The 16,891-nt window shown below is 39.2% G+C and overlaps 1 protein-coding gene across 2 annotated transcripts in view; it reads right to left on the bottom strand.

Annotated features, from left to right (window-relative positions):
• The window catches only part of Utx (Utx histone demethylase), a gene marked incomplete in the record, with an annotated part of 320,022 nt that overhangs the window by 77,155 nt on the left and 225,976 nt on the right, over window positions 1–16,891 (bottom strand). The window contains 1 exon segment of one of the 2 annotated variants that reach the window (XM_081756710.1): window positions 15,287–15,438. 2 annotated transcript variants of the gene reach the window in all.

Genomic DNA, 16,891 nt, shown 5'->3' with positions numbered 1-16,891 from the left:
GGAAAAGAATTATAAATACGAGAACTAGAATGAATAAAATAAAATGTTGCTAAATGGACAAGAAAATTTTATTTTCGTTTTATTGTTCTTATGACATGAAATTTGCCAGAAACATGTCTTTGCCGATTATACACATACTAACATTATAAGAAATACCGGGCGAATTCGTTATCAAATTATATTCCTAGAACAACATAGTTTATAGACATGCGACAATAATTTTGGACATGAGTGTACAACAGTGGTATGGCTGGAACGTGCAGAAAATTACATTATTTTTGATTTACTGAAAAGTGTACTAAAATTGTCATTCCATTCTGAAGTTACTTACTAATTTCATCGAATTGAAAGAACTTTTGTCGCTGACTGTACCTACCAAAAAAATCGTAGCAACACATCATTCATTCATTACCATTAATCATCTGTCTCCTCCCTTCTTCCGGCATTCATCGAGTTCAAATGAAATAAAATCCTAAAATAATAATGTCAGCCAGTGAGTATCTCCAAGAACTACCTACAAACTATTAAAGCTACTGGTTTAAATGACCTCATACTGTCCTTGCTTGGAATTTTATTAATGAACCACATTCATCTTTTTTTTTTCTGTTTTGTTTGTGTGTGAAATTGCATATACCAAGAACTGAAGCCGGGATATCCTGTTCCGATCATTCGACTGCATTTATAACTAAAATATATATATTTATTTATGAACACGAATAAATTGTATTGTGATCCGCGTGGGCGATTAGATACAACCTCAGTTGGCCGATTCCGTGCTATTCGACAAGTTGCGTGTTCAGGCAGGTCATCGCACTTTTCTTGGAACGACAAGTGGCGTACGTGCAGAAGAAGCAACTTGTGTTGCAACCCAGCCAGAGAAGAAGTTTCATTCAGGTGAGCACAAAGGAAGTATGACACAACACAAAAAACTTACGACGTTCGTAGTTTTTGAAGCATATTTTCCCGAGTTGACTTTCATTTCTGAGATTCTGTACTTAACCCTTTCACGACCCATGGTATGTTTTCATACCATAATGCAGTGTTGTGTTTAACCACTCATTTAGATCCTAAAACAGGTATTTAAAGCCGCTTTTCTTATTATTGGTCAAGTCAGACATGGGCCAGAGGACACCCCAGATGTGTTTTTGGAGCCAAATGGTCAATTTGGTGGCGCAAAATGGGTCAGCGTGTGTAATATCACATTTTTTTTCTTGAGGCAATTTTCAAAAAAAAATTCCCGCACTTAGCTTTCAAGCTATCAGATTGAAGTTTTGCATACGCACGGTGTACACCTCTAACTACGAGAGTGAAAGTCTAGAATTTATCTAAAAAGGTGGAAATCCGAAAAGGGTTAACCGTAAAAATGGAAATTTTTCTAAAACACTTGTGGCCTGCTTATGTAATTTACAATTATAGTGTTGGCAGTCAACTTGTTCAAAATATAAGTTTAATACAATATAAAGGAGTTCCATTTGAGGCTATAAGAATTGTCTTGTCAGAAGGAAGACTCACTTGAAGGTCAAAGTCCTCGTCAGTCCCTTTAGAAACGTCATCAACATACTTTCGAGACGACGCGTTTTAAATAACCAACCATAAATAGGCTAACGCCCAACAAAATGCTGCTCTTTAAAACGACTCTCACTCGCTGACCTTGCGTAACGCACCCACAGCATTTGGCTGCAGCCCACCATCATTGATTCCACTGACTGAGTTCAAGACGACGGGGGCTGTTGTTCTGTCCCAACATAGGGATCGGAAGAATTAGAATAGGGCAGGTGATACCATCGGTGACCTTGTTATGAATACGAACTAGTTGTAGATAGACTCCCCCAACTCCCCTGTGTCGCTTTTAAGAAGACTTGTGAAAAGAAGTCGTCAAACTACGGTTCCTCAAAAACAAGCTTCACTACTCGGCATATGAATCTCTGTGTGTCTGCCTGTTCGACGTTTTAATTCAATGAAATTTAGCGTCTAGTTTGTTTAAAGTTTACAAAATAGGCCTACTGCTTAAAATGGTTTAATGAATCACGAATGAGATATTTCAAAATGGACGAAAAAGAGATTCTAACTTCGAAATGCACTGCACAACTTCCGTAAAACTTTGAAAAATTATGCCGTATTCCGTATTTATTTTGAAGTTTCGGAATTAGTTGCATGAGAAAAAATGAAATGAAATCTAAGTTTTACGTCCCATGTTATGCCGGCTAGGCTAAAGGAGACGGTGATCATGAAAAATGAACGAAATGGTGGAATGAAGAAAGTGGAAAGAAATGGGAGAACCCGAGAAAACCTACGCATACAGTGTTTGTCCACAGTTCACTTGGCGCGAGCTGGGATCGAACCAAGATCCCCACGCACAGAGGTGAACGCTCTACCACTGAGCCACCGCGGCCCCTGCATGCTTTGAGATTAAACTGGAACAGAAAAGAGTACAGGGGAATCTTTGTATTTAAAAGAAAAAAGTTTCCAGCTAAAATTTGAAAAATCCTTCGATTTTTATGGAACACATCGATTTTTTATTTGAAAGACTTGCATTCTCAGCCAAGTAACTTTGTGGTGGACAACATCCTGTCCGTGGATATTCTCGGGGTACTCCCGTTTCCTTCCAGATTCTCATTTCACCAAATTTTCCATCATTCTCTTGCCTTAATCATCAGTCTCCCTTTGCGTAACATACATAACCGTGGGACGTTAAACTGAAAGATTCCATTTTATTTTGAAAGATTTATGAGAAACGTCAATGCTTATTGGTGAAATTCTAGTGACTTCACTGGCACGACACTAAAAGCGACCAAAACAACTGGAAGATGCTGACTGCGAATTTGCAGATCAGTCGCCGGTAACTGTTTTCGAAATACATGGCGTTACAGACACCATGCGAAAAAGAAGAAAAAACTCGGAAAACTTATTCAGCGCACTATACGCACTATACTTCACGGTATACAACCAGAAAATACAAAACAGATTGGCTGTATTTCAGGATATGTTCGCTGTTTAATTCCCTTACATGAAAATGTTGTTAAAATAAAGCTGGACGAACTCGCATACAAAAATGAAATGAAATGAACTCTTTAAGTTTTACGTCCCACGGTTATGCCGGTTAGGCTAAAGGAGACGGTGATGATGAGTAATGAATGAAATGGTGGAATGAAGAAAGTGGGAGGAAACGGGAGAACCCCGAGAAAACCCACGCACACAGTGTTTGTCCACCACAAAGTTCACTTGGCGGGGGCTGGGATCGAACCCGGGACCCCAAGCACCAGAGGTGAACGCTCTATTACTGAGCCACCGCGGCCCCGCATACAAAAATGCTAAATAACGTAAAAGTAAATATAAAAGTAATACGTTGCGTGGAGTGGCATGATGGATTTCTATTTTAGCCCTGTACCAGCACCAAAGACAAAGTATACGACTAGACGTACAGTTCTAAATTAAATCAGGACCGGAATCACTGTAGTACATTCTGTGGTTTCTCACTGGTAATTGAACCCGGGACCTCATACACCAAAGGAACATGCAGACCACGAGAGCAGCGAGGAGGGCAAATTCTGTGAACATTCTCAACAATGCTCTAAAAGATTTATTAGAATAGATTCAAGGTCTTTCATACAACAGAGGCACCAGTGCATCATATTTATCACCCCTCCCGCACATACACACACATTCTACAAATTGTTTTCAGAAAAAAGTAGATACGACGCCTGGTATACCGATATAATGCACAAACTCCCAAGAAAACTCGGAAATCCTATTTATAAAACAAAAACGTATTTGTATGTGACCAATGCTAATAGGCAAAGTTCAAAATATTTCCGAGTTATCGGTTGCATAAACATCTAGAGGCTTCCATCTGTCAGTCACATTAAATTCTAATAGTTCACAATCAGGTTAATTGTTGCCGCTATTTGCACTGTTTCCTACCTAACGCCAAGAGATGTCGCTAATGTACAGGCAATCTGAAAAATGAAATCTTACAGTTTAACGTCCTACGTTTATGTTCTTTAGGCTAAGGGAGACAATGATTAAGGCAAGTGAATAATGATGGAAGAATTGGTCGAATGAGAAAGCGGGAGGAAACGGGAATACACTGAGAAAACAAGATGTCTACCACAAACTTACTTGGCCGGGAATTGAACCAAAGACCGCACACACCAGAGGTAAGGACTCTACCACTGAGACCCACGTACAGGCAATTTGAAGACGAGCCTAAGGCTTGAGGGGAACAACTAGTTCTCTTATAAACAATTCTTTCGTAAACAATCGTTTGTAAATTTAGTGTTATCTCACTTAAGCTGCAAAAGCAAGTTTCTATCATTTGGTTATTTCCATCAGATTTTACGACCATTATATATAACTTGAGACAAGTTTTTGGGTCAATCTATATTACAACTACCCAATAAATATGAACATCATAGTGTACACTACGCGAGGAAGTTTGCTTGTTCGGTAAACCAAATTCCTTAACAAAATCAATTTTTTACCAAGCCTGGGCCTAAATATGGCATTTCACCTTAAGTCAAATGAAGTATACTTCCAGACGAATGAATATATGAAAATAATTTTCAAAAAAGGTTTAAATTTGTCGTGAAGAACGTCATTAAGTTTCACTTTAGCGTTTTATTGCACTTGCACAAATTAGTAGTTTGAATCCTGAGTAGTATACTAACCCGCTAATCCCAACAGCACTGCGGGTACTTTACCAATCAAGGATAATTCCCATAAGAATACATGGAGAACCGATTTCTGATTTGTCTACATCTTTGGATCAACTGAACGGATCAGCAAACGCGATTCGTTAACTCTACTATGATCCATGAAATAGTTGTTTTTTTTTGGGGGGGGGGGTCGTCCCGGACGACAGAATGACAGAGTAAGTATGTAATGGAATTTTTGATAAACCAAACTTGCTTTCCTAAGTACTTCAAGGGTATCGCGGACAACCTGTTGCGCACCATTACCAATTACATTTCCAACTACTTACCAGCTATTACTTAACTAGTCACCAAATACTTTCTATCAACACACTGAACACTGCACCAAACTTAATGCTTAAGAATACTATCAAGATAACCACACACGTGGTACTTCACAGTACTGACACACAAAACTGACAAGCACTGAATGAACAAACACTGGAAACACAAGTCCGCGTGCCGCCGGTTGCCGTAGCAACTACAGGAAGCAAGCAAGTTTCGAGGATCTAAGCGTGACGCAACAAACCCCCCACCTCCTCCGGGAATTCCCCCTCTCCCACTGGATTCTACGTACAAGTTTCAGTTCCTTACCCACCCACAACATAACGGCAATTCGTGACTGTCACAAATGTCGGCTGTTTTCAGTTTTACAACAAAATGAAACAAACGAAAAAGAAAAAGATCACTGTACTCTTGTACAGTAAGGCAGGGGTAAACATTTATTGAGTACTTGTTTTCGGCTTTGAAGTTTGGTACTATATCTGTAACCCGCGTATATTGTATTAACATCTGACGTAACATTTCATACTCGGTGACGGTGACGCTGGAGGTAGTTTCGTCACAACTTTGTACAGATTTCCAGGTAACCTGTCCCATTACATGGGGAATGGAGAAATCACTTCGTCACCATGGTGAGCAGAATCATGTCAGACGTCACGGCGCTCAAAATCAAAGCCGCTCTTCTTAAATCTCGCAATCGAATGTTATTTTTATATGTACTCTTCAAGAGGGCCAATATTATAATATGTTTGTGGTTAATACTGCTATTTCAAACTACGATCTCTCGACTTTTATTAACTTTATGATTACATTGTCAGGAGTGTGTGTAGGAGAAATCAATCAACAGACACACTCTTCTATTTAACCTTGTGTATCTTAAAATAAGCATGCAGTATGTCACCCACGTCATTCAATATTTATTTAGAGGAGCTTTTGAAGAACTGTTTCAAGCTGAACTAGCGGCGCACAAAAAAAAAAAAAAAAATCTAAGGGGCATCTCCATGGCTGCTACATTACCTCTGGTATTTCAGGTATTTAATGTACCTGGTTTGCAGCGCCGTAACTTATTTTTTTCTGGGGGGCAAGCATTAATATTTGGACCCCCTAGAAAAAGTTGTTTTGGGCTCTCCTGCAAAATTCGAAAATAGGCCCCTTCTTTCCATCTTTCTCTTACTCATTGTGGGCTGGCCGAAGCCTGTGGGCCCTTCCGCACGCCCCTGGAGCCGTTCTATACATGACAAATTAATTAAGGGGACAAATATTGACAAATCTCAAAGCAATACGAATAAATATTATTTCTAGGGCTCCTAATAGTACTAGACATTTTTTTTCTTTACTGAAATGGACCCACGACTACTTTTTTGTTTTATTTACCTTTTGTGTACTGTTTGTTTATGTAATGTAGAGTGCCTGTTTGACGCTTTATTTATACTTTCCCCTCATAGTACGCTTCGCCACTAATCATAATTAATTGTGTGTGTAACGTATTTCCTTATTACATACTGCACGCAAGAAAAACAAACACTGAACTTACATGAATTTGAAACTCCAACCGAAAGTACGCTCAATCTTGCAAACGGTGTGAAATATTGAAAAACAATCCAAAAAAAATTCCCGTGTGTGACGATTTTTGGCAAGACGTCTTTACTTGTGTGTGTAAAGGGACATGTACAGATGTTGTGAGGAATGACAAGGAGATTCATGCTCATATGTGAATGATGCGCTGTGTAGAGAGCACAGGTTCACCTAGTAGAATTTGAAAATCCGCTTTCGTTCCAGATTTATCGTGTGGAATAACGGACTAACATTACGATCTTATAGTGTACACTCCCACGATCCTACTAAATAAATAAATAAATCGTAAACTGAAGTAAACGCGTACGAATAGACGAAAACCAATCAAATGTCATTTTTTTCGCATGTAGAAGCAATAAAACGTAAAAACCCACTGAAATCTCGAATTGGATTTTTTTTTTAAATGATTACTATACTTTCTTTCCTTCTATCATCCCTGGGAGAAAAAAAAAAAGACTTTGAATTCTTAAAACTGCAATTGAGCATGCACATGCAGCTATTTTCTATTGTTGCCCATCTATAATTTCCCCCCCTCTTTGTGTTAAGTGGAATCGATGAAATTCGGAATGCCTGATAGTTTATGATTATAGGGGCCACATACGCTAACCACGTAATCAGCATGGTTGTTAAATGAACCGAACATCCGGCCTTGGTGGTTCTCACCCGGGGCTTTGGATTCACAGTCAAGGAACCTGTTTTATCTTCCACCAGACGAGCGAGACGTGGGTGTCGACAAAGGCAGCTCTGTTTATTTCTAAGAAATAAAAAAAAAAAAAGAAAAGAAAATGGAAGAAACACCGTGCAGACGATAGTAAACAGACTCAATCGTTGTGAATCAGTTTTTCTTTCGAAAGAACTTTCCCGTTACAACGCACTGTATTCCACGGAAAACATTAACTGCTTTAAGTCTATACTTTTCACTGTCAAGTTTTTAATGTTGAATGAACATTAGTTCAAAGGTTTGCAATGCATTTTATTGGGAATGTGGCTAAAGTGTATTCTCCCTCGATAAGGTTACTAAGATTCGGCTATGAATACAAGGGAGATCGAATTACATGTTAATGGTGGACTATGTACGTCATCTATTCTTCACCACAGTGGTTCTCAACCTAATTCCTATCACGATCCCCATTTTATCACATTCTCTTGCCAGCCACCCCCTTATAATTTCTGGTTTCTAATACGTTTGTGTGGGACTTTTAATATGTCTCTTGCGGAGATCTCACGATATCCATCTATTTCTATAATAGTAATATCTATTTCTTGTATATAGTGGATACAGTAACTTCCCTAAAAGCGAATGGATTAAAACCAAATTTGGTCAGTTTATTCATACAAAGGTCCTGCAAATACCGAAACCGATCCGTCATACGGTTTCAAAATGGAGGCCGTTTGAGAATTTTAAAACTTCATAACTCAAGGGCTCATAAGTGGTCTGGTTTCTTGTAAATAGTTGAAAAGTGACCAAAAGTACACGAAAAAGTGATCAAAAACTCATCATGCCCTTTTTTTCCTTTGTGAATTTCTCCATCACCTCTCTGTTTATTGTTTGGTTTCATCTTTTCTTCTTTGCCTCTTTTTGAGCTTCCTCCTTTCTTAGGTTTTCTAAATATGCTTTGTAGTTATGGTAAGCACTTAGCAGATGTAAGAAGCTTCTGAGTAAGTGGAACCAGTTCTGGCCTATTTCCGAATTTCATCCCAGACATTATATTTAACTTAGCACTGAGAATTCTCAAAGCCGTGAAATATTCAAATTCATCACCTACTCTTATAAAGAACATACAATAAGCATAAAACAAGACGAACATGATGAACCACAGACACACAACGTTGAGCGGAGCATTAATTATTACGAGAGAAAACTAAAAGACTATAATGATAGAGGAAAGAATAGACACAAAAGGTTCTCAACCCCACCTTGAGAGCTTAAGCATCCACTGTGCTTTAGAAAGAATAAAAGCTGAAGTGAGAATAAAGCTGACTGTTTCACATGTGACAGCAAGTACTGAAGGTATCAGAAGAGTAATGTGTAACAAGTTTCTGCCTTTTTCCATTGATTTTTATATTTTTCTTGGAAAACTGCCCGTGCAAAACATAAATCACACGAAAAAGTCACTTTACCTCCCAAAAAAGTAACTTTTAGTCACAAATTTCAAAAAAGGTAACTTTTAGTTTTTTAAAAAACTGACTCGCTATGAGCCCTGATAACTCCCTTAATTTTGGATCATATGATAAAAAAATAAAGTGATTTCTAATTTTGGTTAAAAGAAATTTAGGCAGTTGTTAGAAAAAAACTTGAAGTATTTTAAATGGCTGATAATTTGCGTCACGAAGATTGAATCCAACATTGCCGCTCTAGTGAAATCACACCATGCTCAGATATCTCATTAGCTTTCAATTTTAACTGTATTTCAATTTGCAGGTTTTGTTGCATTTGTATTTTTCTGGTATTTCAATATGCAGTTCTCATTAGCTTCATATCGTACCTCTTTCATTTCTAACTCTTCACCTTAATAGTAGACCTATTTTTGTTTCCTGTCTATTCCACCTGTACCCTCGGAAACTATGCGAACTATAAATCGGCCTCACCCCTGTCAACCCTCTGACGGAGGAAATTCTCCCTTTGCTTACGGAAAAGAAGTGAATGACCTCAGCTCTGTTGCCAATTTGTCATTCAGTCGTTTGGTGCTTGACGAGTGAAGATCGTAGACTACTTAGAATGGCTAACAAGATAGTACACAGCGAAGTCCGTGAAATAATTCATTGTGGTAAAGCTTCCGCATCTAACAAATGAAAGATCTCGGCCGCAACAACTTGTTCCTCCTCTTTCGAGGGAGGTTCTAGATAATCACATCTCGACAGCAGCGCCAGAAGGGGCACAGTTTAAATACAAAGGCTCTAACAGTATGTATAGAAATAAAAAATATGCCTATCAGAACAAAATTCAAAATAATATTTAAAAATAATTTTCCGGTGTTAAATTCTAATTACATTTATCTCATCCGCTTATTTTCGCAACCCCCATGAAATTTTCTCGCGACTCCCCCCCCCCCCCGGCTGAGAAACCCTACTTTAGCTCACTGATTTATAGGGGGGTTCTCTTTCCTTAAGTACACTCTCAAGCACGTCTCTTATAATACAGTTGTTTTTCAGGTAATTTCCCAGCCAGTTTCTCTTTTTAATTACATCTAAAATTATTCTTTTCTCGCAGACTAGTTCTAACACTTCATTCGTTTTCTGCCCGACCCAGCTAATTGTCTTTATTATTCTACACACCCACATTTTGAAGGCTTCTATACTCCGCGCCAACCCGAATTGGTGTATGGCGTCAGCCAATAAGCTTGCAGTACGCTGTTACCAAACATTCGGTGACGAATTTAATCCTTCATAATTGTCCACAAATAAGAAGAAAATCAATTATGAGTGATTAGATTCCTCTCTGAAGATTTAATAGCAGCGTGCTTATTCGCTGATGCCATACGCCAATTCAGGTGACGCGGAGTATGTTTTGGTCGCTTTTGCGTAATTTTTGTGCTATAAAGTGCAATACTCCACACAAAGCATTTACATACTGAAGTTATGTGACAAAATTTAATTTTTACGAAGTAAGGAACATTTAAATATATTTGCAAAATAAACCATTAAAATGCAAGTTCATTTCACACAAAACATAAAAAAAAAAAAAATCCCCATAAAAATAAGTAAACTAAATATAATATATAGGGTAGTCCATAATTATATATGATATTTGACTGACTGTAGTATTTGTAATTCTGGACAAAAAAGTTTCGATATGGCAACACTGTGTAGCCTGAAAGTCGGAATAACGCTGGACTTAAAATCGTTGGTGTATGCCCTACTAGCGTGAGGGTGGCTGAACGAAACATTCCCGAACCGGTAGATCGGTCAACGTGGGTCTGAGGAGTGGCCAGCTCGATCTCCCGATTTAACACTGGCTTTTTCTTATGGGATGTTTTAAAGAACAAAGTGTATCAACATCACAAACGAACGGGAAGCCATCACAAAAGAGCTCTACAAGATATCAGTACGGACCTCTCAAGTTTCCTGTGACAACGTTGCTCTTTCGCCTCCAGGTATGTATCGATTTGGATGGTGGATCGATGGAGCTTGCCATGGAGAACAGAGATTAAAATTCTTGTAAGGACAGGTATGAAAGTAATGTCTTTATGTTCAATTTTATGTTCAAGTTACCCCGTAGTCTAGTGGTTACAGCGTTGGATCCCAGTTCGATTTCCGGCCGGTGTTTCCCCAATTTTCGGCGTCCACCTTGCGTCGTGAGGCAAACTGAGAACTCACGTGAATAAAACACGTGACGGCCACTGGGTCTACAAAGCTCCCGATAAGCCGGTTAGAGATAGAGGGCGACACGCGTTCGTCGCTAGGCTGGACGTAGTTCCACCAATCGCTAACAGATGGCGTGGAGCGACTGAGGCCCAGTAATTTGGCCTGTTACGCCAAGTCGTTCTTTATCTCGGTCTTCGAAACATCATACACGCAACTATGGGCCACCCTGAACGTACCGTTCAAGCCCTACAATTGTGCCCTTTAGGCTAATAGAGACTATCGATTAAAGCCGGCCGCATACTGACTAGAGAGAAGACAGCCAAGCTGAGACAAAGGGAGGTAGAGGTCTTTGTCTAACATGTGCTCGAGTGAATAAGCGGTACGAAGCTTCGTTGCATTGCTTACAGCACAGTACCTCGGGTCGACTGTCCTCTCCTCTGGTTAAGGTGCGGCCGGCCTAACATACCTCAACAAAAAGGTAGTTCAACAAGTGGTCATTAGATCGTCAAATGCAGAACATTTATTACTAGAGATTTGTTCAGTTGTCAATGCGAATATTCGTTTACACTATCTTTCCAGGCATTGCTCATCTTCTGACAGACTCCTTGTGTATTTCCGAATTCAAGACGAAGTTATTTGCCACAATTTTGTGCCCAAAAGTATGGTTGTCTTGCTTTCGCAACATATTAGACTTCAAATGGGACTGAGATGACCTTCTGTGTAAACAAAATCAAGGTCACAGTGATAATGAACAATCAATGGACCCTTCGAGTGAGGAAGAAGAATAAAGAGAGGCCTGCATCTGATTAGATTTTTAATACAGTTTTCTTGTAAGTTCTGAAAATATGTTCACTACGTGTTGTAGATTTTTAAAAAATCCTCTACTGAAAATGGGAGGTTGTCTAAGATTCAGATGTATATGGTAGTTGGGGCGGCAAGTGTCCTCGTTCGTTTATTTATTTATTTATTTATTTAACAATCACCAGATACAGCTCTGAGGCCATTTTATACTGGATATCTAATATCAACGATAACAACGGAAAGGATTTGGGAAGGTATCGGCCAGGCCTTACTTTCAGTAGGTACCATCCCGGCATTTGCCTGGTAGGACTGAGGAAAACTCTGGAAACCCCCCAGTCAGGAGGTCGGCAGCGGGAATCGAACCCACGACCTCCCAAATGCGAAGCCAACACTCTACCACATGAGCTACTGGTTAAGTTGTAGCCGTAATTGCCCTATAAATAAATAACAATGCAATGTTGCATAAGCTTTTATAAATTAGACATTCAGTGGCGGATCTGGAAGGTAAAACTGACGGGGTAGCCACAATCCAAACTATGATAGATACGTTATATCATGAGTTTACTATAAACTTTCAAACATAACAGCTTAAGGTTGGTGTAAAGGACAAGTTTTGCCAAAAGATGTCACTACAGTCTTTGTCTCTCACGTATTTTTTACCTTTCACGAAAATTTGCGATTTCTCCTACAAATTTCAACCTAGAGACTTCAGATTTTTCGAGAAGGAACTTCATACCATATCAAAGACAACAATCTGTGCTGATTATTTAGAATTTTCTTCATTGTTAAAACAGTTATATTGTTAACGGTTTGGATATCCATTTCAACCACGAAGAAAATTCTAAATAAAAGAATCGGCACGGATTGTTGCCTTCGATAGGTTATGAAGTTCCTTTTCTAAATATTTGAAGTCTCTAGGTTGAAATTTGTAAGAGAAATCGTTAACTTTCGTGAAAGGTAAAAAATACGTGAGAGAGATACGAAGACTGTAGTTACATCTATCGACAAAACTTGTGCCTTTAAACCAACCTTAAACTATTCTTGTAATTCAAAAAGCTGAGAGGGCCTAGGCCCTCCGGGCACGGGCAGGGCCTATATCCGCCACTGTCTCATACTTGTCAGTGATTGAATAAGAATGTGGGAAAATACAGAAAAAAACACAGTACACCATGAGCCCTCATAACTTGTACTCGAAGCGGGGACCTTTTGAACCAGCGGTAAAGGCTTCCCCTTCTACTCAAGAGGAAAGAGTTCTTGGGACTGAAATTAGATGCAAGTATTGGTGCTAAACGCCAAACTTCTCAACTACAAGAATTGTTATTAGCAGAAGTAAATTGAGTATAATACCTATTTTAAAACATTTTTTTTAAATAAGAGAAAAAAAAATCAGTCACGAGCTTTGTTCCCTCCGGGCGAAATTTTCCATAAATCACATTCGTTAGATGAAAAGTCTATCTACGAACAGAACCAGAGGGTAAAAGGCCGCGTGCAGGGTGGCTTGTAGCATCACGCGAGTTAATTCCTTTCTTTCCGAGAAATGCATGCTATAACGTGTAATATACTAAGGCCAACGAACTGAAGTATTGCGCCACATAAGGGACAATAGTCTGTCTCTCTATCACTACAAACTTCATGTCTCGACTAACAATGCGATAAGATAGCAACCGAACATACAACAAAGTTTTATTATTATCAGCTACTTGATATCACTACCACCACATGTAAGAATTTGTTGTAATTGTAGCATGCAAATACCCTTCAGCTATACTTACTACATCAGTCTGAAAAAACAGTTTGCAGCTGCTCTTCGATTATCATTTCCATAACTATCCTTTATGTTAACAAGAGGTAAATTTGACTTCATAAAAACAGCTTTCAATTCGCCTCTTGACTTAGTCTTTTACGGGAACATGTCTTCTTTTTTGGACTCTAAAATTGATCCCCGGGAGAGCTTTTTACGGGAATTAGATTTTTGGGCTTTCAACATTTATGGCCATCTGAGGCCGTCACGTACGAGGGATTACGTACCCCGACGATCACACTATCCAAGGAACAGGAAGGAAGGAAGAAAGGAAGCGACCTGGGATCTAATGTTATGTACCGTCCCGGCATTTGCTTTGTGTAAATGAGGATAGCTTCCCTCCCCCCAAAAAAGCACTCCCTGTGGATGGTCTGAAAAAGCTTTTACACGTATTTGACAGTGTCCCCACCGGGAATCTAACCCGGGACCGCTCGCACCACGGGCGGGCTTTTATCGAAGTGCAGATGTATCATATTTTTCTGGGTACGGGCAACTGTTTCAATTTCAGGATTCATAATGCATACTAAAGATTGACATGTTTCAGAATCCTAAAATACTTACGGAACACTTTTTATAGAGGGAGTTGGGCGACAGGCATAAAATTTGAAGTACTTACCAACTACCTTTATAAAAATTGTTGCGAAAGTATCGCAGTTCTGAAACGTATTTTTAGATAGTGCACATATTAGTTCCTAAGTGAAGTCTTGACCCGACTACGGTAAGTAGTTTGTAGCTATGGACCTTTAAAGTTCATTTTTTCATGTTTTCGGGAGCCTATAACTCCCAAAGGAAGCTTTGTGCACCCAGGTTGGTCTACACTGTTTGTCTTACTTGCTATCAGGAATCAGCTCCCAAACGTTGTCAATGTTGTTTCGAAACACCCTATATATATAGGCCTGATTTCGGGGGTGCACCGGTGTACGTGCAACCCCCCTTCGTGGTAAATATATACTATCTAAAATGAGAAGCTAGCAGTGAAAATAGCAAGCCTTTCCGAAACTTTCTGCCGTCATGCTTCCGTTTGGGGCTTTAAAAGAAAGACAAGTTTTGCAAAAGCAATAGATTTAAGTCGATTTTCTGATGATTGAAGCAAAAAGATTTACCAAGCAAAGCAGTATAACATTTGTCAAGTAGGGAAAACAGAAGCCAGGAATAGAGAACAATTTTTCCTGCACATCACTTGCGCTTTTAAAATATCCCCCCCCCCCCGGCGTTCTATGTATCAGCGTTGTCAGGTGTAAAGAATGCTCTCACATGTCACTTTGGAGAGTTTCAATGAGGCTGGTTATTTTGGTAGTTAAAGTGCACCCCCCCCTCAGAAAATCCTGAATTCAACCCTGTATGTATTATATATATCAGTGGCGGATCCAAGATATGATCAAGGAAGGGGTTAAAAATCATAGTTTGAAGCTATATCAAGTAACAAATATTTATGTCAGATTTTAAAATCAAATGAAATCTTTTGAGTTTTACGTTCCACGATTATGCCGGTTAGGCTAAAGGAGACGGTGATGATGAGAAATGAATGAAATGGTGGAATGAAGAAAGTGAGAGGAAACGGGAGAACCTCGAGAAAACCCACGCACAAAGTTCACTTGGCGGGGCCCGAGACCCGATCGAACCCGGAACCCGAAACACCAGAGGTGAACGCTCTACCACTGAGCCACCGCGGCTCCCTATATGTCAGATTTAATGTTTCTGATATCATAGTACTACAAAATCCCCTTTCGACTACTAGAAAACCCACACATCATTGTAAGAGTCAAAACAGCAAAATAAAATCAGCTTTGAATTTACTAAATAGAACAATATAACTGGTATCAAGAGTTACCTGTCATACAGAGGACCAGCCGTCCATTAAATCTGAATTTAAAGCCCATCGTAATAGTTGAAAAATGCGAAGAGGCGACCTTGAATGGCCGGCCCTGAACTTGGCTGGAGTCGTTCACGTATGCGCCTGGCCGTTGCCCTTCAACCACGCTTTGCCTTTCTGCACGATTCATTTCTTTCCTTACACACACACACACACACACACTCACTCTCTCTTTCTCTGGCTGCTTGCTCCTCGATTGCAATTGGCAAAACCCAAATACACAAGAGCTCTGGACCATACACGTGGCCAGTATGCTACACTTCACGTATGGCGTAAAATTACTCAATGATTTTTCGCTTCTTTCGGAAGTAGGATACTGAAAGTTAAGCTCTTCTGGAAGATATTTGGCTTTAGCGAAAAGAATAACCCTGATTAAGAGACTTTATCCCGGCGAAATTAAAATACCGAAATTAAAATTTTACAGTAATAATGTGATATCTTCAAATAGATAAAAGATAATTGAAATATGGAACAAGAGCGCCTTAGACAATGTTATTTTGCGTGAGGTACCGTTATCACAAGTCAGTCACCTAGTGGCTTTCCGCTTTCAGCCGTTTAGAAACGCGAAAATAAATGCCGATTTTCAAAATGGATCGAAATTGAAAGCAGATAAGTGAGTCGTGATAACGGTATCTCATTTGAAACGATATTGTCTAGGGCGCTCTTGTTCCACATTTCGCTTATCTTTTATCTATTTGAAGATATCACATAATTACTGTAAAATACGCGGCATTTTAATTTCGCCGGAATGAGGCCTCTTAAGACCTCGCTATGCTCCTAGGTAAGTAGCCTAATCAAAATTACTGGTAATCGAGTGTAGGACCTCCTAACTATACACAGGGTGTTTCAAAACAACGCCGACCATCAAGATAAGACCAAAAGTGAAGACCAACCTCGGGTGTAAAGCACATACCTATCCAAATATTCATGTTTCAGAATCCTATGGTACTTCCGCAACAACTTTTATAGACGTAGTTGGTGAGTACTTCAAATTATAAACTCCCATAACATAAGAAAAAAAATGTTGGGTGAATACTGCAGGATTCTGATATATTTTTCGATACCGTACATACTAGTTCCTGAATAAAGTATTGACCCGACTACGGTAGGACTCGTAGTATTGCAACTATGGGCCTTTAAAGTTCATTTTCTCACGTTTTTGGTAGCATATAACTCCGAAAGGAAGCATTTGTACACCCAGGTTGGTCTATACTTTTCATCTTATCTTGGTCAGTAATCACCTCCCAAACGTTGTCGGTGTTCTTTTCAAACATCCTGTATAGAACTACATGAAGTCACTGACATAAAAAATAATAGGTACTTCCGGTTGATACAGAGAATTGAAATTTGGCATGATTGTAGCTCTTCGGGACTAAGCTACAGAAAAATTGCCACAAGTGAATACTTTTAGATTTAGGTGATCTAAAGGGGGGGGGGGGGGAATAAAGAAATTCCTAATGTTATTTAAATGGCCTTTTTAAATCTATAATCTCATGTTTAGGTAACTGGAATAAAAACTAAAAATTCGGTATGCTTTTAGTTTCGTTTGCATTACCTAAGTAA

The sequence above is a fragment of the Thermobia domestica genome, chromosome 4 (assembly GCF_964235325.1).
Source record: "Thermobia domestica chromosome 4, izTheDome1.hap1.1, whole genome shotgun sequence".
In the NCBI taxonomy this organism is placed as follows: domain Eukaryota; kingdom Metazoa; phylum Arthropoda; class Insecta; order Zygentoma; family Lepismatidae; genus Thermobia; species Thermobia domestica.
Note: the sequence above shows the minus strand (reverse complement) of the source record. Positions and strands in the feature narration are given on the sequence as shown.